The sequence below is a fragment of the Perognathus longimembris genome, chromosome 1, assembly GCF_023159225.1.
Source record: "Perognathus longimembris pacificus isolate PPM17 chromosome 1, ASM2315922v1, whole genome shotgun sequence".
NCBI classification, from domain to species: domain Eukaryota; kingdom Metazoa; phylum Chordata; class Mammalia; order Rodentia; family Heteromyidae; genus Perognathus; species Perognathus longimembris.
The window spans coordinates 13085916-13111008 of record NC_063161.1 but is presented as its reverse complement, the minus strand read 5'-3'; the positions used below and the strand labels follow the sequence as shown (position 1 = coordinate 13111008).

Sequence of the window (25093 nt, the reverse complement as noted above, 5' to 3'; positions counted from 1 at the left end):
GTGTAACTATGGGCCCACATCAACTTCCTTTCTTTTTAAGTTGATGACCTCAGCTGTTGGTTATAAGAACAGAAAGCCCGCTGATACGGCAGCTCTCCTCTTTTTGGTGTTTCAGGGGCCCAGGCTCATTCCTTTTTGTGGATCTTTTGTGTTTACCATCTTTACCACAGGCTCCCAAGTTCCTCTTGAAGGTGGTTTCCTCATTCAGCAGCCAGCCAGAAGGGGATCAGAACATTGGATCTCCTGAGCAAGGCCCAGAAGAGACTCCTAAGACGTCTCCTTATTCTATTGGCCAGAACTTGGTCTTAGGAGACTGAGAATTGGAGTTGCCTGTCCATTCATTTTCTGTGTAGTAAGACTTATGGCACAGTCTTTATGCGAGTGATACCAAGCCTGATTTGATACGCTTTTATCTGATTTCCACTGCCAAGCCAATCTTAACCAAATCTGATTTCTATGCCACCCATTCTTAAGGTCCTGGTTTATAACCATGTGATTCAGCGGAGGTCTTTGAGCCAGAAAGGAGGGTGCATTGGTCACTCCACTGTTTACAGTTGGTGCAGGGTAAAGATGAAAAGGGTGCTCTCTGCTGTTCTTAGGACCTAACTACTTTTTAGGCCAAGCCTTTCGGTAGATGGTGTGGCTGGCTGGTAGCTACTGGAAACACAGGGTTTTGTCTTGCTTGGTTTAAAGCCCTTGAGGTCAATGATGACTAAATATGCTTTCTGGGGCAGAATTTAATCCACAGGGAGGTAGCCTCTATTGAATTCAAGGGCTGCAGCAGAACTTTTTTCATTTTTCCTGTTTGTACATGGCTTCCATAATCAATACAAGGAAGACAGTGGTAGAGGGAACATCTTGTTCGGTAGACAAAGCCTCTCCTTTGTTGGTTTGATGAGCTCTATTAGTTTCCTCTGAGAAGTTGCTTAGTGCTTCTTGGAAATTTGTGTATGGTTCTTAGATTCCCTTTTTATTTCTTAATAGACTCAACAGCCTATTGTGTGATTGTATAGTATTTTGGTAGCTTGTAATTTGGAGAATGGACTCATGAGAGTCATTATTTTATGGGTTTGGAAAATTTGTATGTCCTTTCTAATAAGTGCACCTCTCAGTTTTTAAAAATGCTCTAAACCTTTTTGCTTGAAATGATTTTTATATCAAAGCATCATGGGAGGTGAACTTTCCAGACCCCGTGTGAGATTTCACAGAGAAAAATAAGTTGGACATGATGCCAGAGAAATTTGAGGCAACCTTTAGTTGAATTGGTCTCCACTTTCAAGGTATTTCTATCCTCAATTCCCTTCTCTCTTTAAGCACCATTTTATCTGGCTACCCCACCCTTATTGTACTGGGGATTGAACTCAGGGCCTCACAGTTGCTAAGCACTCTACTATTTGAGCTCCACTCCTAGTCCTTTTTGCTTTCGGTTTGTTTTTCATATAGGGTCTTGTGCTTTTGCCCAGATGGCCTCGGACCACAATCCTCCTACCTTTACCTCCTGAGTAGCTGGGATTATAGACATATACCACTTGTTTAATTTAGCTCCATCTGTCTTGTTTAATGACAGAATCTTCTTCCTTCTCCTCCCCTGCCTTGCCCTCACTTCCTATCAGAGCCCAGAGACTTACTTTCTCCAACATCAAAATTTGTGGTTTGTGGGTCTCATTCTCAAAGACAAAACTTATTTGGAACTTGAATGTGCAGATGCCAGATTCTACCTTCTTTCTTCCTGTGCTGTGTGTTATCAGTATCTGGGTTTCCTCTCCTTTATTTCAGTTTGAATCCTCATGATGTAATAGTAACTGAAATCGACTGCTATCAGTGGTGGAGTTGGCCCGCACTTGTCCAATTTCATGGCTTCATAGTTTGCTGAATGTTTCACCAACTTATCTCAGTCATGAAAAGGGTTTTAAAAAAATAATGCTTTAGAACTGAGACGTTCTGCTTGGTAAGTTTTCTTGTCAATGGAAGGGAATGACCTTGGGCAGAGACTGTGACCATAAGTGAATTATTTATTCTTACTGAGCCTCCATTTCTTCACTTAAGAGACTGGGATGCCATTGCTTTCCTTAATGGAGGCTACTGAAAGAAGCTCAGGTTTCTCAGTTGTACTTAATATGTGCCATACTTGGTGAATGACAATGACTATTAATAACTACCAGACATAAAAATCGTGTGGTTGGTGAGAGATTAAATAAAGTCTAAGATGGCAATAAAACGAACTAGAATATCAGATTTGGTGGTATGATTTTTCAGTGTGTAGTGACCTAGGGGATCTTTTGTTGAGGAAAATTGATCTTATCAGATACTTGTAGTACCATCTAGGACTCCTGTTATTTTCCAGATTCAATTCCACAATGTTAATTAGTGACCACTTATATGTCTCAAGCACTGTAGGGTAAGACGGGAAACAGCATAAAGCAGGGTGTTCTCTTTCCAAGGTCTCTGTCCCAGTTCACCCTGGATGGTTTTGGTTTACTGCTCTTACCCTGGCATAATTAACAAAGGAATCTCACTTTGTTTTTTAGAAGTGTTCTTATTTGGGAAACTAATACTGTGTCACCAATATAAGCTGTTACCAAGATGGGAGTTTCTTTAGCAAAGGACTGTTGAGTTTTCTGAACAGGGAGGGCCTGGTAAAAACCATCCCTCTGACAGCTGAATCTAGACTAGATGGTTAGAGGGAAGGCCAAAGAGGAAAAAAAAAGAAAAAACAGAGGCAGAGGGGAAGAAGTTTTTGGAATGAGAATAGGTGAAACAGTACCAATAGGATAGCCAGAACCCAACTAGAGGTACCATCTTGAATTCCAGAGCTTGAAGCACCAACTTCAAGTGCCAGGCTTTTGATGTTTAGCATTTCCCTAGTCAGCATATCTCAGATGTTTTCATTGAGACCCTTAATTTTATGGTTGCATTAAAAATTACTTAGTGAAAGGATGTTGGGATTAGGGAGCAAGAGGGGTGCCTGCTGCTTATATTTTGGATCCTGAGCTAGCTCGTTGGTTTTTATGGCCATTTCCTTTCTAATTCTAGGTATATAGGCCTTGGAGGTGAAGGTTAGGGTGATTTCCCATTTCTGTCAGTGCTTAAAAATTAGCTGATTCCTGTGGGGCCTGAACTACGGTAGTTCATCCTTTGTTAACTCTGTCTTTGAGATTTTAGGCTTTGGTTTGCCTGTTCCATATCTCCCATACTTTGAGAGAATAGATTGCAATAGATTTGGGGAGAATTATTAGGTAAGATTTTTTGTTGAGCGATCATTGCTAGGTTAGTAATCAAGAGGAATCCAGTTCAGACTTCTGGGATATCTGGATGTGACTCCCCCACCCCACCCCCAAAAAATGTTTGTATTGGCTTTGAGTATCTCAATTACCATTCAGGGAATTTTTGGGAAATTGAGGTGGAAAAAGAGTCAGTCCTAGCTTAGGTATTAAAATATAACCTGTGTATTTATTATGAAGCCTTCCCCTTTAGGGTTTCCATTTGCAATCCAGAGCAGCATAGCCAATTTTCTGTGTCATTAACTTCTTTTTCTGTAAGACCGAAGGGCAGGAGGGTGCTGCAATGCACATGTTCTTCTGAGGCAAATGGAAGAGTCCTCTGCTCTGGGGGATGGGTAGCACATAGTTTCCTTCTTGTTGCTTCAATATTTGTGTCTCATAGAAGACTGTGATACTGATCTCGATCTGCCATAGTCTTCTCCACTCATTCCAAGTCTATGATGGATTCATCAAGGTCTCTTTATCCATTATAGACAAGGCTCAGCAATGGAACCTTGTTAAATGCAGAAAGACGAAGGCTTGGTAAAAACAAACAAACAAAAAAAAAACCACACACATAGAACAACTTGGGCTTCAGTGTCCTAAGAGGTAAATTGAGGAAATGAAACATATAAAGAACTAACTTCTCAGGTTTCTTTGCAGGATGAATGATCTGATGATCAGAAAAGGACTCCAAGCCACCTTTATTAAATTGATTTATCAATTAACTCATCAAAACTCATGGAGACAGAAAAGATGTGGTCCAAGGACCAAGTCTATTCCATGTCCTATTTTTATATTGCTCATAAACTAAGAATCATGTGTTTCTTTCAACTATCTTAAAATAGTTGGACCAAAAAAAAAAAAAACCCCAAAAGAAGAATACTATTTCCCGACATGTAAAAAAATCCTATGAAATTCAAATGTCAGTGTCTTTAAATAGTTTTACTGGAACTTACCCAAGGTCACTGGTTTGCATGCTTTCTGGGCCACTTTGGCACAATCATGGTGGCATTGAATGCTTGCTTCAGAGACAGAATGGCCTGCAAAGCTGAAAATATTTATCTGCCCTTGTGCCAGAAGAGATGTGCTCACTCCTGTTTTAGAATAGTAGTCGACTGTAGCAAGATGATGCAGATTATACATAAAGATCTTGGCCTCTTATGAGGCTGATGTTTGAGAAAGGCTAAAGGGCTCAAACTCCTGTGGATCTGTGGATGATATCTAAGATAGTCCGTCCATCCTTCCATCCATCCATCCATCCATCCATCCATCCATCCACCCATCCATCCATCTATATTTCCTCAGATATTTCTAAAGCTCCTCCTGTGTCCCAGATAAGGTTTCGGGTGATGAGAAAAAGCAGTGGAGAAAATCTTTGCCCTCCTGGAGCTTCCAGTCCAGTGGGAGGTGCTGTTGAAAGTGAGGCATAGGAGAAAGGCGGGGAAGGGTCAGGGGAGGTCTTGGGACAAAGGTGATGAGTAGTGAGGATGTATGATGGGGTGGGGGTGGGAGTAGGGGACCATTGCTTAGGTAAAGGGCAAAGCCGATTGCTAAATGTGCTGTTGGCAAGCAAGGTATGCTGAGCGTTTTGTGTGTGTGTGTGTGTTTTTTATGTTTGCACAGACATCTGAGCTGTGGTGGTGTGCTTTACAGTTATGGTAGAAAAGCTGGTGTTCCCCCCAGCCCCCCCCACCCAGTCAGGCCCACTGGTGAACCAGCAGGGAGAGCAGGAATGTAGTGAAGAAGGGAGAGCCCAAAGCAGTGAGCGGCAGAGTTCTACCCTGATGCTGAGGCATAGTGGAGAATTCTTCACTGTATAGGGTTGCCCGGGGGCTGTGGGCTACTGAATTGCTTCGAAAAATTTCTGGCCTCTAGCCACTAGATATCAGTAGTGACTCTCCAGTGGTGAGGATAAAGTATGTCTCCAAACAATGTCCCCTTGGAGGCAGAATTGCCCCCATGGAGAGCCTCAGCTCTGTGACTTCGGGGAAGTTACTTAATGGCTCCGGGCCACAGCTTTATCACCTGTAGAGCAAGGGTGATGCTTGTAGTCCTAGGAGGTTCATGAGGATTAAGGGGGCTACGCAGCAGCACACAAGTGGTACCTAGGGGGGCCAAGATCTGTGAGACTGGGTTTCCTCTTACTCCCAGTCATGTGAGTTCAGTGCCTGTTCATGTCTTCTTGAGCAATGCATTCATTCATTCATTCATTCATTTTTGTGTCAGTCCTGGGTCTTGAACTTAGGGCCTGAGACACTGTCCCTGAACTTCTTTTGCTTAAGGCTCTACCACTTGAGTCACAGTTCCACTTAAGGCTTTTTTTGGTAGTTTATTGGAGGTAAGAGTCTCACAAACGTTCTTGCTCCGGCTGGCTTCGAACCACAATCCTCAGATTTCAGCCTCCTGAGTAGCTAGGATTACAGGCATGAGCCACCGGTGCCTGGCTGAGAAATGTATTTATATGACAGTGTTCAAACACAAGCTCTCAAAATGTTCAGCTTTGCAGCTTCCCCACTGGATATTTTCTCTTCATGGCTGTTGTCTCCCATATGCAGTAGCCATTTGGTGAAGTAGTGAAGTAGACATCAGTTCTTCACTTTCAGGGTGATCAGACATGAAGGTCCTGGGAGCTTCAGAACTGTTCCCTGGGGATCCTGTGCCACAAGCCTTACCCTTTCTCAACCCCAGAAGCCTACGAGTAGGTTAAAAAGACAAAGTTTTTTTTTTTTTTTTTTCCCATGTGAGCACACACCCAACACTTCCGGCAGCTTCAGTGCTTGGAGGAGCCCCTGGGGCTGTGATTACCTGAGCCCCCCAGGCTGTACTGAGCAGAGAGGAACACATGGGGTAGAGGAGGACAGCAGCCGGAGGGAAGCGGCAGGTGCCGGCCAGCATGGATGCGTCATCAGGGCACTGAGAAGGGGCCCGCCTGGGAGCGTGGACACCAGTGCCCCTGTGACCTGTGCTGGGCAGGGGACGCTGCCAGATTCCACACCAGCTCGTCCTTCTAGAGTTCCAGATGGTTAAGTAGCCATGGCTGGTGCTTGCTGAGCATTTACTATGCATGAGGACTCTACATGGGGTCTCTTTGCCTCTCGGTCCTCTCCCTGTTACCAGGGTCGCCTCTTAAAGACCAAGACAGAGCTGGGTGCTGGTGGCTCAACCCTGGAATCCTAGCTACTCAGGAGGCTGAGTTCTGAGGATCGCTATTGAAGTCAATCTGCGCGGGAAAGTCCATGAGATTCTATGTCCAATTAACCAGCCTCTCTCCCCGACCCTGACCCCAAACCCATAAGTGGAGGCACAGCTCAAGCGGTAGAGAGCCAATCTTGAGTGAAAAAGCTCAGGGACAGTGCTCAGATCCTAAGTTCAAGCCCCAGGACACATTCTGTCTCTGTCTTTGCCTGTCTGTCTGTCTCTGTCTCTGTCTCTGTCTGTCTCTGTCTCTGTCTCTGTCTCTGTCTCTGTCTCTCTCTCTCTCTCTCTCTCTCTCACACACACACACACACACACACACACACACACACACACACACACGACAGAGCCCCCCCCCCCCCAGAGGTTCAGTAACTTTCCCAGGCTCAGCTCTTAGATTATTTTTGGCGGGGTGCGGGGGCCTGAAATTTGATCCTTGTACCCCTTTCTTTTGCAAAACCTTGGATGGCATAAGGAGGAGGCTGAGGATTCTCCAGTGAAATTAAAGCTCTGCTCCGTTCCCACCAGGGGTTTCCTGGCCCTCCCCCGCCACCCCAGGGCCTTTCCAGGGGAGGTGGGTGAATCATGGGTGGGAGGCCGGTTTAATGCCCGTCTGTATAAACCATGAGCAACGGGGATTGGCCTCCATCGTGGGAGGGATTTCCCATAACCTCATAGCCAGCAGGGTCCTTTCCTTCCATGGTTTATGGATTTCACAGCTGGGGAGTCGGTGTGGGTGGGGGCCCCCCAGAGCCCAGCCTGCCGGCAGAGCAGAATTCACACTTGGCAGTGCGTGGAGTCCCCTGGGAAGTGACTGAAGCTGCAGACGGTGTGACCTGGGGTCACGTCCCCATCACTCACTGACGGCTGGCTGATGCTGACCAGGCCAGACAGGCCGGTTCTAGCTGCTGTCACTCCCTCATCCTACTTCAGAGGTTCCGAAAGTCTTACAAAAGGACTGTGGCTTTTGAAGAGACTCAGGAAGAATTCATAGTGTCAGTGCAACAGGAGCAAGTGACAAGTGATGTGTCGCTTCCGTTGACGGCTGGTGAACTCTCCTGGGGGAGTGGGTAGCAGTGTACCGGCCCAAGGAGGGAGGTTATGCTCACCTCTGGGACATCGAATGCCTGTGCATTGCATCCTGGGAAACTTAGCAGGGTCCTGGGCAGACGCCTGGGCTTCGCCTGCACCCTGCGTGGTAGCTTTCGGGAAGAAAATGGAGACCAGAAAGTCTTTCGTGTGTCCCTGTTCAGGACTCCGCAAGTGGTAAGACAGGACTGCAGGACCAGAGAGGGAGGGCCATTGTAGCCAATGGCTCCATCTCTGCAGATCAGTCTATCCAGAGTCCAGGCCGTGGAGCTAAGGGCAGCCTCCATCTGCTGGGGATGTGAGAACCTTTCCATTTAAAAAAATTTGTTATTATAAAGGTGATATACAGAAGGGTTAGTGTTACATAAGCCAGGTAGAGTACATTTCTTTTTGGACAGAGTCACCTTTTCCCTTGCTATCTTCTAGTTTTACCCTCCCACCCCACCTACAAGTGGTGTAGTTCATTTTCCACATAGCGTCTAGTGTACCACGGCTGCATTTGTCCACCCCTTGTCCCTCTATTTCTGTGTCCTGCCCCCGTACCCTCCCAAAGACAGACAAATGAACAAACAAGACAAAAAGAGGCTTAAATAATTCTAGGATCCAATACTAATTTGCCTTAAACAAAAGGAGTAATTTACTGTGTAATTCTGAGGCATACTGTGTTTCTACTAAGTCCTTTCATCTTAGGAAAGATGGTGTTATGCATTTTAACAGAAATGATTGTTTTCTTAAAATCTTTTTCTTTTTAAATGTTAAACTCTTTTGCCAAGTTACAATGTTTGAGCTGGGTAGCAGAGGAGGAAGGGGCAGTGTAAGTTTTTGTGTCTATGATCCCCGCCCCCCCCAGAAGAGTTCCCTAAATAGTGGTGTGGTACAATATGTGCCAAGGAACTGATTGTCTAGCAGGGGCTTTGCACCTTTACAGATTGTTCTCTCTTTCTCCCTTCCTCCCTCCATCCTTTCCTCCCTCCTTCTCTCTTATATTGATGCTGGAGCTTGAATTCAAGGCTTTGCATTCTGGTTTCCTTCTTTTTTTCTAGTCCTGGGGCTTGAACTCAGGGCCTGAGCACTGTCCCTGGCTTCTTTTTGCCCCAGGTTAGCACTCCACCACTTGAGCCACAGCAACACTTCCAACTTTTTCTATATATGTGGTGCTGAGGAATTGAACCCACGGCTTCATGTGTGCGAGGCAAGCACTCTACCACTAGGCCATATTTCCAGCCCTGGTTTGCCTTTTTGTCTGCTCACGTTGGCTTCACACCATGAACTTCAGATCTCAGCCTCTGGTATTCCAGAGCTTGGATTGCAGGCGTGAGCTACCAGCGTCCGGCTCACAGATTGTTCCTGGTTTACATACTTATGCTACGTGTGTGACATTCAACCACCTTACCCATTATCCAACGTCTTCAAAGGGTTGTCAGGAAAGGTCCCCTTACCAGCAGGGACCAAATGACTGCTTCTAGTTCCATCATAGTCGTTTTGCAAGGAAGCACCTTTCAGACTGTCATCTATAGAAGACTTCCTTTAAAATTGGGGGAGAGTTCAGTGGACCAGATGGAAATGTGTGATGGGCTTTGGCCTCCCAGGGGCTTTTGATTTGAGGTGCTGGATGAGGACATCCGTAGAAAGTGAGTGGATCATGTCTTTCTCTTGGGGCCGCCATGCTTGCCCTGTCCCACCTCCCTTCCGTGCCCACCTCCCTGCCTCCCAGCCGAGTGACCCCTGGAACCTGTGATTATGGCCCTATCTGGATGGCTGAGGGCTGGTTCTGAGCATTTTGCATGATGGCTTCTTGGATGGGTTTGGCGCAAACTGATATTTTCACTCATCTCGGGCTGCAGTGTGGAAATGTGGGTTTGCATGGATGGGGAGAATCTGGGCTGTGGCTGGAGCCTGACAGCTGTTTTGAGAGCTTCCCGGGTACATCCTGCATTCTTGACTACATTGAATCTTCTGCAGGTATGGGGTTGATTCTTGAGGAGTAACAGTCAGCTTTTCCTTGGAAACAAGTGAGTGTGTGTGTGTGTGTGTGTGTGTGTGTGTGTGTGTGTGTGTGTGTGTGTGTCTGACCTAGGAAGCCCAGCTGTGGATGGGACCGGGGCTCACTTGGGGGTAGGGTCTAGGATCACTGTACTGCTCTGTTGTATGTAGCTGCTGGCATCAGAGCCGGCATCGAAATCTACACAGCCAGGCTGCAGGTAGCAAGGGACAAGGGCTCAGTAAAAGCTTTATTGTGGATCAGATGGAACGCTATGGGAGTCAATGACTTGCTTAGCAAAGGGATTGCTTTATGTACTATAAAGATGCACATGTGGGCATTCATTGAGGGCACTGATGTCTAGTGGTTAACAATGAGCTAGCTGCAGAGGAATCGAAGTTGTACAGTAAGAAGGGCTAGCTAGTACATGTACAGTATTATGGTACATGACCACTACTTAGCCAGCTGGCCAACCAACCATTGTCCTTCCTTCCTTCCTTCCTTCCTTCCTTCCTTCCTTCCTTCCTTCCTTCCTTCCTTCCTTCCTTCCTTCCTTCCTTCTTTCCTTCTTCCCTCCCTCCCTCCCTCCCTCCCTCCCTCCCTTCCTCCCTTCCTTTCTCCTTCCCTCCCTCCCTCCCTCCCTCCCTCTCTTCCCCACCCCTCTCTTGAGTTTACTGTAGGACAGATGATTCTGTTGCTGGAAATTCCAAAGTGCTCTTTGAAGGAGATTCTTGGGATGTACTAATTTCAGCCAGCAATAGGACCTTTGTTCCTGGAGCATGACCTGCTGCATGCAGGATAAGCCCCGTGCATTTGAGCTGGTGCAGCAAACGGCTCCACAGTTAGAACTAAATCTGTCCTAGTGTCAGCACTAGAGGTAGTGGGAGGGGGAGGTCTTTGAATTCCCTGAAGAGCCCTTGGCCTTTGCTTTCACTCATATCTGCTCAGGAAGTCAGACAGTCTGTGACCGATGGAAGGGTTGTGATCCTTTTGTTTTGAAGTCATCTGCCTGGTCCCTTTGGAATATACCAGGCAAAAGGGGGAAGAATTGAAGCTATTTTAATCTTACAGATGGACTTAAAAAAATCTGTCAAGGGAATCTCATCATTTAATTGGCCATGCCTTTGTTCCTGTATCTGTTTTATCAAATACTAATAGTAATAATGATCGGATAATGTTCACCTCAGTGACCCTGGCTTCCGTGCAGTTGCTGAATGCACATTTATCCAGCAGGGACGGAGTGAATGACTTAGAAGTCGATATAAGAGGAAGAGTCAGAGCTTTTGCATCAGGGTTGCATCCAGCAAACCTTCCTTTCTTTTGGGTCTTTCTCTACCAATTCCTTTTCCTAAAGAAGGACTTTCTTGTTACCTCCATGCATTTCTGCTATCCACAGCAGGTGAGCTCGGGGCAAATAGGCTTCCGAGGAAGCAGGTTAGACTTTCTCCCTTCTATTAGTTCCCAGTGGGCAGCATTTTGGGGACTTGGAGCACCAGCCTGGCCCTTTGTCTTGGGTCTGGATTTCAGATTGTCTGAGAGGTAGAGGAATACAGCTAGACCTTGGTCCGTCTCTCCCTTACATAAACTCAGGCCCACAGGGAAGTGACTTACCAAGCTCACATTGAGTATGTAGGCCAGGTGTAAGTTCAGGTCTCCTGACTCTTATTTAATTCTAGGAATGTGACTTTAGTCTGTGCCCCAGGGCATGCTGGGTAGATATGCTCTCCTGCTCAGAGACAGAGTCACAGTATTGTACAAAGTACCATGTTTTTCTTAATTCTTGGGGCTTGAAGGAAAATGGCTTTGAGGCAGCACCACTGTCCGAGATGGACCTCTCTTTCCTCGCAGGAAGTCGGTGAGAGCTCCCGTTATGGTTTTCCTGCCTGTGTGCGTGTTCTGCCTCTGTCCCCTTTCCTGACCGCCAGATGCGATGCCCAGGCTGTGGCAGGCCCAGCTGCCGGCTCATAAACTTGTTTGGCTTCCTTCCTGCTTTGGCGGTGCGATCCAGAGAGTTTGCCTGTGCTGAGAACAGGCGACTCTCCGGGAGCTTACAACATTGGGGTGTCTGTTTCAACTAGCATTTCTTTCCTAATTATGTGAATTAATAATGTGAAATTACATCAGGACATTTTTTTTTTTCTTGTCCCAGTGCCAGCTGCTCAAGTGCAGTTATCTCAGTGCTCTAGTGTCTACTGTGGCTCTTGTCCTCCGGAGGGGAATTTTCTGTGCCCATGAGACAACAAATATTCCCTCTTGGGGGAAACCTAGGAATTCAGACATCGTAAGTTGTGCGATCTTGGGCAAATCAGCGTAGCACACTGCCCCACCCCCCAATTTTTCTTATCTGTAAGCAGGTCTACATATGGCAGTCTTGAAGAAGATATTGTAAGGGTGCCATGAGATTATATGGGGGCCAAATATGGAGTCATCTGCTTCTCTCCCCTCCCTCCATTTTTGTTCCATTAGTGGGGCTTGAACTCAGGGCCTGAGCACTGTCCTTTACTTCCCCCCCCCCCCAAGGCTGGTGCTCTACCACTGAGTCACATCTTTTTTTGGGGGCCAGTCCTGGGGCTTGGGCTCAGGGCCTGAGCACTGTCCCTGGCTTCTTCTTGCTCAAGGCTAGCACTCTGCCACTTGAGCCACAGCGCCACTTCTGGCCATTTTCTGTATATGTGGTGCTGGGGAATCGAACCTAGGGCCTCATGTATACGAGGCAAGCACTCTTGCCACTAGGCCATATCCCCAGCCCCTGAGTCACACCTTTTCACGTCTAGCTTCTTGGTGGTTAATTGGTAATAGCAGTCTCACAGATTTGGGCTGGGAATATGGCCTAGTGGTAGAATGCTTACCTCACATACATGAAGCCCTGGGTTTGATTCCTCAGCACCACATGTATAGCAAAAGCCAGAAATGGCGCTGTGGCTCAAGTGGCAGAGTGCTAGCCTTGAGCAAAAAGAAGCCAGGGACACTGCTCAGGCCCTGAGTTCAAGCTCCAAGACTGGCAGAAAAAAAAAAAGAGTCTCACAGGCTTTTCTGCTTGGGCTGGCTTTGAACCATGATCCTCAGTTCTCAGTCTCCTGAGTAGCTAGGATTACAGGTGTGAGGCATCAGTACCTGGTGAGGCATGCAATTTTAAGACATTCTTTGCCACAGCCCTGTTGGTGTGGTACAAGGGTTCCCAAGCAGACTGGTCATCAGTTACTTGCAGTGATTGGAAATGCCACCAGCACTAGATACCTGGCCCCTTACAGCACCTGCCCATCTGAATGTCCAGTCACTTCAGATGACTCCCCAGTGCTCTTTCCAATGCCCAGCCATGTCTGGAAGCCTCTGCAGGATAGATTTTATTTTTTCTCGTCATCCTTAATGAGGAAAAATAAGGTGTGGTGTATAATGATTGGAGCATTTCAATATTCTGTCCATTCTTTTTAAAGATTTTTTTCCCCCAAAGATTTGATGTGGGTTGTTTCATAGTTATTTCCACCTGTTGGGAAGGGGTTGGATGGTGGAAGGAGACAAGCACAGCATTCTTGACTTATTAGAAATGGAGTATTTACTCCTTCAAGAGATACTTTTCCTAGTACCAAATCAGAAAAAGGTGTGGCTAGACAGGAAGGCATGCAGATAAGCCTCCAGCCAGCAGGGGCTCAGGGGCAGTGTGCAGAGTGCCCAAAAGTTCCATAAAGACCCCAAGAAAAAGGGTTTCAGGGGAGGGAGGGTCAAGCCTCTTGGAACCCCTTCCGGATGCAGGAGATTCCTTCTGCTTTCTTTTCCTTTCTTCTTCTTTTTTTTCTTTTTGTCAGTCCTAGGCCTTGAACTCAGGGCCTGAGCACTGTCCCTGGCTTCTGGCCATTTTCTATATATGTGATGCTGAGGAATCGAACCCAGGGCTTCCTGTATACGTGGCAAGCACTCTTGCTACTAGGCCATATTCCCAGCCCTCCTTTCCTTTCTAAATACACTTTAATTCTTTGCTGTCACCCTTAGGCATCTGTAAATTTCATTCTTCAGATTCCAACAGACCAGGGCCTCTGCACTATACCTGCCCTGAGCTGTTGTAGTAGTTCTAGCTACTGGTTATCTCTGTTCAGGCTGCCTCTGGGTCATTCCAGGTGCAGATCTTTGTCTCTGAAATGGCTTTGAGATGGACTGGTGGTGTTTGCTTGCAGTTTCCTACATGTTTTCTTGTCTCTGCTCTCCTCCTTTCTCTGGCTTGGCTCCAGGCTTAGAGAACTCTTATTTCCTGGAAGGGCCAGCTTCATTTTTGGTTATAACCTTTAAAGGGCTGGAAATCGTGTGAAGATGAGATCTGTTTCTGGTACAAGCTGGCACTTGATATGATTCCCAAGATGTGTCTGTTGAGCAAAGAAAAATATATCAGAGTAGGAAGATGAAAATCCACCCCCCCTCCCCAATCCGGAAATGTGCCACTTCTGCTTCCTGCTTTGGCGACCTTCAAGTCATTGAACGTTATCGTGGGCTTTGGTTGCTTTATTTGCTAAGTGGGGTCTTCACATTATTTCCTTACTTGTTTCAAATGAAATATTTGATGTGGAATTGCTTTGGAAAAGCACAGGGCATGTTGCCCTTCCTGTGAAAGGAACATTCTGTGGCCCATTAGAACACTGGCATACACTGCGTCATTTTGCTGATTGCTTACCTGTCATCTGGATTAGATTGACATATTTATTTCTATATTTTTCTCCTCCCTCCCTCCCTCCCTTCCTCCCCCCTCTCTTCCTTCCTTCCTTTTTCTTTCATGCCAGCCCTGGGGCTTGAACTTAGGGGCTGTGCTCTGTCTTTGAGCTTCTTTTTATTCAAGGCTAGTGTTCTATCACTTAAGTCACAAATCTACTTCCAGCTTTATTTGGCGGTTTATTGGAGATAAGTCTCACAGACTTTCCTGCTTGGGCTGGCTTTGAACCGAGATCCTCAGATCTCAGCCTCCTGAGTAGCTAGGATTACAGGTGTGAGCCCGGCTGCATGCATTTCATTTTGGTCTTTTGGTCCTCTGGGAACCCTTCCAGCCCAAGCACTTTGAAGAAGGAACTTCAGAAATCTCATGATTCCCCACCCCCTCCCCTACCGACACCAGCCATGTTTAGAAGTTCATTTCTGGTCCAGGGAGAAGGAAGGTAGATGCTTGCATGACTGCCTGCCCAGCTGCAATGTTCTCGAAAGCCAGAGATTTTTTTTTCCCCCCTCCCCAATCAAAGTCATATGGTGTGGCAGCAGGACTGTTGTGAAGTGGTTACTGACCTAAATCCATGTTTGCCAAATCCATGTTGCTTGCTATGACAGTGACTTGGGAATGAGAAGAACTCATGGAAATGATTAGAAAGAGGATTTGGTGCCGGTATGTAGGACTTGCTTCCAGAGTCATTTGCATTCAACCTGGACTTGTCACATCGGCAGTTACCGAGGGTGAAGTTCTGGCGCCCGTCTGCCAGTCTGGGGAAGGTTACAGCTCAGAAGCAGCCCACCTGTGACCCAGAGGCAGGGTCTGCTTCTAGTTCATGCTTTTATCTGAATCCATGATAGTGTTTAGAACATACATCTGGAGAGAAAACAGAATAAGGTATAGGAATGTATAGAGAATGAGTTCCTCAGGATCTCCATATTTGACCATTGTTATAAACAACCTTTCATCCATTGCATTTCACTCATTGTTCATTCCATCCATCCATCCATCCATCCATCCATCCATCTATACATCATCTTTCCTTCCTTTCTTCTCTCCCTTCCTATACTCCTCTCTCCCTCCCTTTTACTACTCATTCATGCCTTCATTAATCTCATCATTTTACTGCCTACTTGCCCTGCTTTTTTTCCTTCTCTCCCCTCCCTTCCTCCCTCCCTCCCTCCCTCCCTCCACAACAATTTTTTTTTTTGGGGGGGGGCCAGTCCTGGGCCTTGGACTCAGGGCCTGAGCACTGTCCCTGGCTTCCTTTTGCTCAAGGCTAGCACTCTTCCACATGAGCCACAGCGCCACTTCCGGCCATTTTCTGTATATGTGGTGCTTGGGAATCGAACCCAGGGCCTCATGTATACGAGGCAAGCTCTCTTGCCACTAGGCCATATCCCCAGCCCCCACAACAATTTTTTTGTACTAAGGACGTTTTGTTTCAACAAGTCATTCATCTATTTGTTCATCCACCTATCTATACACCCAATCCACCATCTACCCCATCCATCTATTCATCCATCCATGTAGGCAAATGCCCATTAAGACCTACTATGTGCTATGTCTCTGCTTGGCTCTGGGGATGAGAAAGTGACATAAGACAACATCTCCATTTTTGAGGAGCCCCAACAGTCTGGGTGCAGGATGTTTTCCTAAGTCTGAAATTCTTACTTTACATGAGCTTATTTTTATTTTGGTTTGGTTCTCATCTCTTGAATTTGGGAAAACAAGACATGTAACCATTGTGACATTTTGCTTGTTTTTATAAACCCAAGTCTGGAGTTGGATTTCATGTTTTGCATAACTCTGAGCAATGCTTCTTGTATTATGGAGCAGAAAAAAGAGGGAAGAAATGACAGGCAAGAAAACAGAATCAAATTGTGTTGCTGTAAAAAAAATGTATTAGAGAAGCCATTAAAATATTTTTATTTATCATTTTTGATTTTTGAGACTGAGTCTTGCTAAGTAGCCCAGGCTGACTGCCAACTCACTGTGTAGTACAGGTTGGCCTCAAATTCCTGATCCTTTTCCCTCAGCCTCCCGAGTGCTAGGATTATAGATATGTAGCAACACATCCTGGAATTCTTTTTTTTTTTTTTTTTTTTTTGGCCAGTCCTGGGGCTTGGACTCAGGGCCTGAGCACTGTCCCTGGCTTCTTCCCGCTCAAGGCTAGCACTCTGCCACTTGAGCCACAGCGCCACTTTTGGCCATTTTCTGTATATGTGGTGCTGGGGAATCGAACCCAGGGCCTCATGTATATGAGGCAGGCACTCTTGCCACTAGGCCATATCCCCAGCCCCCTGGAATTCTTTTTGTTGTTGTTTGTGGGGACTTGAACTCAGGGAGGGCCTGGGCACTAATTCCTGAGCTCTTTTGCTCAGGCTAGTACTCCACCACTTTGAGCCATAGCTCATACTTCTGGTTTTCTGGGTTAATTGGAGATAACAGTCTCATGGACTTTTCTGCCCAGGCTGGCTTTGAACCATGGTCCTCAGGTCTCAGCCTCCTGAGTAGCCAGGATTACAGGCATGAGTCCCCAACAGCTGGCCCCCACATTCTGGGATTCTTAAAAGATATTTTTTAAGCCTCATAGTATATGACCTTCAAAATTACCTTTTGAGCTTTGGGTAAACTTAATACTAAATAACTTTTAAATACTGAAGGTCATTGGGAAACAGAGTGATGTTGCATGTATCAAATCTGTGCAGCTCATTAAAATGAACTTTTAAGGGCTGGGAATATGGCCTAGTGGTAAAGTGCTTGTCTCGTATACATGAAGCCCTAGGTTCGATTCCTCAGCACCATGTATATAGAAAAAGTCGGAAATGGCACTGTGGCTCAAGTGGCAGAGTGCTAGCCTTGAGCAGAAAGAAGCCAGGGACAGTGCTCAGGCCCTGAATTTAAGCCCCATGACTGGCAAAAAAAAAAAAAAAAAAAAAAAAAAAAAAAAACCAAAACAAAACAACAAGAAAGAAACAAGAAATAAAACCTTTAAAAAAAATGAACTTTTAAGAGCATGAGCTTAGGGGCAGACAAACCTGTCTTTGGATGGCCACCTGTGTGACCTTAGACATGTTTCTGCTCAGAGCCTCACTTTCCTTCTTTATAAAATGGGACTGGTAACAGTATTTACCTGAGATAATTACTGTGAGGATGGAGTGAGATCAAAGACTTGCCAAGCACTCACCACGGGGGCCTGGAATGTGGCAAGTCTGGCCACTTGATTTATTAGAAGCAAGGAGATTGCAGGGCTCACTTGGAAAGGGAATCCAACCATGAGGTGGGCATCCTCAAGCCCCAAATCCCAAATCCGGAATGCTCTGAAATCTGAAACCTTTGGAACACAGACATTATCCCATGCCTGACCCCATGTAACAAGTCACCACTGAAACACAGGTGCTCTAAAAACATTGTAAAGAATTTACCTTCAGGCTATATGTATAAGGTGTATAGAAAACATAAATGAAGTTCAAGTTGAGTCTTGGGTCCCAGCCACAAGATACCTGGTCATGTATAAACAAGTACTCCAAGATCTGAAGGGGAAGAAAAATCCCAATCTAGTGATATTTGTGGTCCCAGTCGTTTTTAGATCAGGACTATTCAGCAACTTGGGAGTTTCAATGGGAAAATATATTTGTGTCTTCTGACTTTATACCAGTAAAAAGTTCCTGTGAAATACTAGTGTTTCTCATCCAACCCTTATTTGCATCCTTGCTATGGTGCTGGTGATAATGAGCACACTTTGTTGTTGTTTTGATGGAGGAGCTAGTCGGGTTGAACATGAGTATACTTTGGGGGGTGAAGACTGAAAGAGATTTTCAGTTGATAGGAGCCATGTGAGATACCAGCAGATGCTGTCTCAAGGGAAAATCTACTTCTGAAATTAATTCTAACAAATCAAAAAGACAAATCAGTAATTAGGTGTGATGCTATTCTATTTTTTTTTTAACTAAAAGAGCCGAGCTGGGCACTGGTGGCTCATGCTTGTTATCCTAGCTACTTAGGAGGCTAAGATCTGAGGATGGCAGTTCAAAGCCAGCCCATGCAGGAAAGTTTGTAAGACTCCAGTTAACCAGCAAAAAGCTAGAAGTGGAATATGGCTCAAGTGGTAGAGCACTAGCTTTGAGCAAAAAAGCTAAGGGACAGTGCCCAGGCCCTGAGTCCAAGTCTCAGTACTGGCACAATATAACAAATAAAATAAAAATAAGCTGGGCTCGGGTGGCTCATGCCTATATTCCTTGCTCCTCAGGAGGCTTAGATTTGAGGATCACAGTTCAAAGCCAGCCCTAGCAGGAAAGTCTGTGACACTCTTAGCTCCAATAAACCACTCACGAAAAGACAGAAATGGAGCTGTGGTTCAAGCTCTGGGACAGCACCCAGGCCCTGAGTTCAAGCTCTAGGGTGGTACCAAAAAAATAAAATAAAATAAAATAGCTGACCATTGAGTTGGATTTTTATATAACACTTGAGACAAAGAGTTCTGTGCAGTGAGAATTACTTTTGTAAATGTATCGTTTTTCTTCAGAGAGAAAAGCAGAAAGAATTATTTGTGTTTCCCCCTTTCCCCATGGAAGGTAGTTCTATATGTTGTTTATAGAGGCCTTGATCCTTTTTAAACTTAGGCCACCCCGTTGGCCTCTCTAGTAATAAATGGAAGGCCATATGGGGACTGAGGACACTTAATTTATGAGCCTGACTCTCCCCTCCTCCCTCAATTCAGTCCTCTACTTCCTGGGATAGTAGAATGAGTGATGGTTTCCTGGCATTTTGTCCTGCTGGGATGGCTTTTGAAGTCTGCATGAGGCTTGCCCCTGTGAGGTGTTAATGGGCTCTCTGCTGGGGCTTTATTTGTGAGGGGGGCTTGTTAGGAGGCTTGATGGACCCAAGGGGGTGGCTACCAAAGCCTTGGTCTTTCACCCCAGAAGGGTTGACTCTCAGGCTTTTGATTCCTTGTCTTGCTCTGTTTGGATTCCACCTTACCTAGGGGCTGCCTGTTCTGGGTTTTCCCAGGGCACTGGTAAAGTGGGCCACCAGGCTAGGCCCAGGCTAGGGAAAATTGTAGAACGACAGTTCTGAGAATCCACACAGACTAGGGAGACTCTTCAAAGCAAGGTACAGTAGGGCTTTTTAGTGGATACCCATAGCACTGTTTTAAGCAAGATGGCCATACTTACTTACACCTGCTAAACATGTCCCGTTGTTCCTTTCTACCTGGGTTAGTTTTGCCTCTGGCTCCCTAGTGGCTGGCTGGCTGCCTCCAGGCTCTCTTCTCTTACATTCCACTGTCAGAATCAACAAAAGCTCTTCTGCAAAGAGAAACCTGTTCCTGTCACATTCCTCCATGTCCCCTTTTCTAATGTCATAAGCTGAATTGTATACTTTCACATTCCTATGCACCCTGACCTTGGAGTGGGACTGATTTTGGATGCAGAGCTTTAAAGAGGTGACTCAGTCAAGATGAGGTTGTTAGCATGGCCCTACTCCAATGTGACTGATGCCTTTGTGTAAAGGCCATGAGGGCACAGCAAGAAGGTGGCATTTTCCAGCCAAGGAAGAGACCTCAGGAGAACCCAGCCCCTCTCATGATCATATCTTGTCTTCTAGCTTCTAGAAGTTGGCAAAGATAGCTTTCTGTTGCTTAAGTCATCTCAGTCTTGTGTTTTTGCTCGGCAGACCAAATGCCCTGGATGGATGGGGCACATTTCCAGCTCTGTGGAAGGTCACCGCAGTCCTTTGTCTCTGACTACTGTCTATTTCTGACTTTGGCCAGATATCCTTTTGCCAGCCTTCACATGTGAGTTCGAAGACTGCCTGCTCTGGGCGGTCCTGTGGACTACCCTTCTTCCCTCCCCTTCCCACCAATGTGGATCTTCTTTTAAACACTTCTGAACTTGAGGGGAGAGATTTTGTTTCACTTTGCTCCCTGTACCTGGTTTTGAGTCTAGGAGTGAATCCCTGTTCCTTGTCTCATTTAGAACTTGACATTTGCTGGGCACTGGTGGCTTGCCCCTGTAATCTTAGCTTCTCAGGAGGCTGAGATCTGAGGATTACGGTTCAAAGCAAGCCTGGGCTGGAAAGGCAATGAGACTTATCACCAATTGACCACTAGAAAACCAGAAGTGACGCTGTAGCTCAAAGGAGTAGAGAGCTAGCCTTGAGCAAAAAAGCTCAGAGACAGCCCAGGCCCCATGTTCAAGCCCCATGACTGACCAACTAAAAACAAAAATTGTATGTTTACTGTTCTCTCCTTAAGAAGCGCTGCCCCACCTTGATTCTCCACAGAGAGTTTATAGTTAATAGTTGTTATTTTTTGTTTTGGTTGTTTTATTTTGTTTGGACATAGGATCTTGCCATGTAGGCCAGGCTGACCTTGAATTCTCCGTCTTCCTACCTCTGCCTCCTGGATGCTAGGATCACAGACATGCACCACCATACTCTTCTGTGTCTTTTCTGCTCATATTCTTGAGTGCTTCAGTAGAAGGTGTCTTGAATCTCCACTGAGCTCTCAAAGGTTTCTGGAAGCTCTGCTCAAGGCCTCTAGGCTTCTGACTCATCTCTGGGCTTACCAAAGGCTAGGATGGATTCCAACCTTTGGCTTTGGAAGGCAGCAGACCTGAGTTCCTTTCATTTTGGAAGCACTTGGAATCTAGGCGAACTCAATGTACGCTACAGTGTATGCCACAGTGCAGGCCACAGTGTATGCTACAGCAGGATACAATTGCACATGAAATGTTACACAGATTTTGGGGGCTTGTTAAGGTAACAAGGAAACCTTCTCTTAGTGTATGTCCCCTCAAAGACAATTTAGCGGTGCTTCAGTTTTCCAATCAGCCAGGGCTACCATCATCATTTGTCCCCTTTCTTCTTTTTAAACTAGGGTGTCAGAAAGTGACATGTTCTCCCAGGAAGAACTGCTGGATGATTATGGCCTGCCCTTTTTCTTTGTTATCAAAGCACTTGTCTTGAAAGACAGAAGACCTGCAAAGAAGATTGGGAAATCACCCCCAAAAGCATGGAAGTCATTGTTAGAGAAAACTCTTCATTCTTCCTCTTCTCGGGGTCTGTGGTGTCTCCTTGTGTCCTCACTCAGGAACTCCTCTCCTCCTTTGTCTTCCTTTGCTTATTGTAGTTCAGGCTCACAGAATCTCTAGTTTGGACTGCTGCACTAGCCTCTCACTTTCTCCGCCTCCCATTTCTCCATCATCTCGTGTACATTGTTCCAGCACAGATCCTGCTTATAAAGACTCCTTTCTTTTCATAATGCCCAATGGCTGGGAGTCCATTTTTTTTTTGACTTGGAGGCCAAAAAAGAAGGCCAGACCAACTGCTGTGCTTGTGAACATGTTAGAATAGCTGACATGGTGGTGGTAGTTATCTGAGGCTAAAGACAGGATTTAGCTATTTGCTCTGAAAGCAGTGACCCCAGGATTCTTGTCCCTAGTTGGCTTTCTTGCCTCTGTCTGGTCTTCAGTGGTAGGACCACCAGTGGCCCATTATATAGTGTCTGAACCTTTGTCCCCACCACTCTCTCTTCCTGGAGCACCTGCTCTTTTCTGACTGGCTTAGTTTTCCTAAAGGTCTAGTGCACAGCTCTCTTTAGGAACATCCTTTCCCCCCCTTTTTTAGGAATAGGTGCTGAAGATAGGCTCTGTGTGTTAACCTGTGAGTCACATGGCCCGGCCCACACAGCTACATTCCCATCTGACAGCCGCTGAATCTAATAGCCGTTGATAAAATCAAACCTCATAGTTACAAAGCCTTAAAACTGTCACTGGCCCAACGAAGCCAGCATGCTGTTGAGCTGTGCCCTCCTCCACACCATCCCTGACCTCCATCCTCTCTGGATGGTGCCTTGCTGCTACCATAAGCCTTCAGAGGGTCTGGTGCCACGAGACACTTCCTTCACACAGTCCTGTTCAGTCCTTGCTCAGTGAGGTCAGATCTCATCCTTTCCTAGTCTTCCTGTGATTGGTTCTGGCTGCTGGGACCGTGTGTGTGTGTGTGTGTGTGTGTGTGTGTGTGTGTGTGTGTGTGTGTGTGTGTGTGTGTATGCTCAACAAATTTGAGCAATTTCTTTTATGAGTTTTCGTTTTGTCTGGAACTTGCCTCTGCTACTGGACTCATCCGTCACTCATTATAATGTCACGATAGATCTGGACTTGATTGTCATCCCATTCAGTCCATGCACCAGAACTGAGGAAGCTGAGGAACCCTGGGTTTAGGAGAACTGAAAGAAGTGCAATGATCCTGCAGCCCTGGTTGAGTTGTTGTCAGTTCATCTGTTGGTATGCACTTGGTCACGCTTCCTCTTGGCTACTTTGGAGATGAGTATAGAATGTGCTGGCATCTCATGAAGTGTGCCAGGGAAAGGACGCCTACGGTTCTCTGGTTCTGGAAACGTGACCAGGTGCCGTGTGTGAGGATTACTAAAATGTGGAGACACTTTCCAGGTCTTATATTGATGGCTGTGTTTCCCACCTGGACCTGACAATGACAAATGAGTAACTAGATGCATGAAGGGGAGGGTTCTCAGGTTTTGGTGCTCCCAAGAGGGGGTCCGGGGGCGGGGGTGGTATGTGAATCACAGCCACTCATCAGGGAGAATTGAAACGCAGAATGTGATGGCAAGAGCCATTAAGGATGGGGAGAAAGGATGCTGGGATGTCCGCAGAATGTGATGGCAAGAGCCATTAAGGATGGGGAGAAAGGATGCTGGGATGTCCTCGGAGCCCTTGGCTGCTCAGAGAGCCACAGGCGGCCTTTCTGAAATGAGTTTTCAGCCCTCACTCACATCCTGCTTATATAAGTCTCCGCTGGCTGCAGTTAAAGCTGGCATGCTACAAGCGTTTATTTGACGTGAAACCCAAATTTACCCCCACTCCTAAATGCATCAAAAGAAATAAAGTTGCCCACAGTGAAAGAAAGGTCTCGGATTAATAGAGATGCATTTTATTTTTTTTTAACAGATAAAGAGGAAAAACTCATGTGTAGTGTTCTTAGGCGAGTGGCCAGGTTCATTTGGAAGCAACTGAGAGCTTCCTTTGATGTGATTCATGCAATAGTGTCATAAGGTTTTAAGGACAAATCCATTTATCTAGCTTATTAAATGTTTCTGTGATGAATTTAGTCCCATCATTCCGAATCTTGCTTTTCTTAAGGAAAAGAAAGCAATAGGAAAGCCAGCAAAGACTCACCCTCTTGCGTCAGTTTTCTTTGGTGGCAGCATGTGAGCCATAAAAGACCTTGACCCTGAGCTTGAACTGGGCTGGGGTTTCCAGCAAGGCTCCTGAATCATCCATCCCAGGCCAGGAAAAAAGTCACCAGAACAACTTTCCAATGACATTTATTTCCAAGTTGCCATGAGTCACTTGCTGCTCACAGTCTTTCGTGAACACCTTCATCAACTGACTTAGCAACTTGTTCTCACAGCAGAGAGGATGCACGTATCTTGAGGTTCTAGGTGGGTGGGTTTCAACTGATCTTGTGTTCTTAGTGGAGGAAATTACTGTCCTTTTACTGTTTCCTTCTGGGAGTGGTAGACTCTGGTGCTGGTCCCCTCAGGTTGGCTCTGCATGGCTTCTGATGTAGATGATGCTTGGACTTTGTGGTCCTGCTGAGCACCACCTGCTAGATCACAGAAACTGGTGTGGCTTGAGGTGAGGTTCAGTGCTGCAGCACTTGCCCAACATGGAACTGAAGGGGGAAAAATGCTAGAGAGGCATAAATTAATCCCTTGTCAGCTTTTGTTTTGATTATTTACTCTTGCATACTGATGTAGGAAGCACCAGAATGTAAAGGCTAAAAATCTTTTCATTTCATTAAGGAGCTCATTTATCGCTTCTTTCACAGAAGCCAACTTTCTGATTTGTATACCATCCCACGGAAGATGTAAATTATGCACTTTTTTAAAGGCAATTAGTTATGGTAAAATCATACACAATTGTATTTCTATAATTTCATACTGGACTGTAAAATCTTTCCTGGTATGAGCTGTTTCTTCTTGTAAGAAAATGGGTAGATGTGGGCTGATAAGTATTTTCTGTCTTCTGATGTGTTTTGCTGGGCCTCACCTTCCCTTTGGGGTCTGGGTTGAGGTATGGATTTAGGGCTCTGGCCCTGACGTTCCTTAGAGAGGGACTCTGTCAGAATTTTGGAGCAGGGTGGGAAGGCGGAGTCAGAAGATACGCCAAGTCTAACACTGTTTTCTCTTCCATGGAGTATTTGTCCAGCCCCTTGCCTGGCAGGGCCTTTATCGCCGGTGTCACAAGGGGTCAGCACGCACCAGGTCCTAACTGCCACTTGTCTTAGAAGAATTGGGTCTTAATGTCTGGGACTTCTAATCTGTGCATCCTTGAGAAGGTTGATGTGTCCCTGAAGCTCAGGGGCAGGACTCAGCCTGGCTCCCGGCGTGGAATGTCGTCTGCCTCCACAAACATAAACCCTGCCTGTGGGCGGGAGGAACTTGAAAATCTCTTCTCATGGCCACGGTGGCTGGATGTCAACGAAGCTCCTAGGATTGCAGCAGGCAGATGGAGCACAGAGCTTTCCGTGTTTCTGATGATATTCTATGATTCCGAGGTAACCTCACGGTTTTAAATCAGGCTTTTCTTTTTCTTTTTTTTTCTGCTGCACAGTATCCTGTATTCATTTATAGCACTATAGAAAATTTAATTTATAGGTCTGCTTATACATGGAGATCATAGCTTGGCATTCAATGATAATAGTAAGCAGATTTATTCTAGAGCCCTGTGTACAGAGAGAGGAGGAAGGACAATTTGTTTCATTTTCTTACCTTAACTTTCCTTTATGACATCTGACAGCTCAACTCTGTACAGTGGTAAGGCATTGTAGAAGGGTACGCATAGGAAATCACGGAGGGGG

At 45.9% G+C, this 25093-nt stretch overlaps 1 protein-coding gene across 3 annotated transcripts in view; it reads left to right on the top strand.

Annotated features, from left to right (window-relative positions):
- Window positions 1-25093, top strand: part of Chst11 (carbohydrate sulfotransferase 11) — a 194611-nt gene that overhangs the window by 36400 nt on the left and 133118 nt on the right. Inside the window, exon 1 of one of the 3 annotated variants that reach the window (XM_048356853.1) lies at window positions 6794-7032. The exons of the other annotated variants lie outside the window; for them this stretch is intronic. The gene's annotated coding sequence lies outside the window, so the exon portion shown is untranslated. Of the gene's footprint in view, window positions 1-6793; window positions 7033-25093 lie in introns of those variants that run through there. 3 annotated transcript variants of the gene reach the window in all.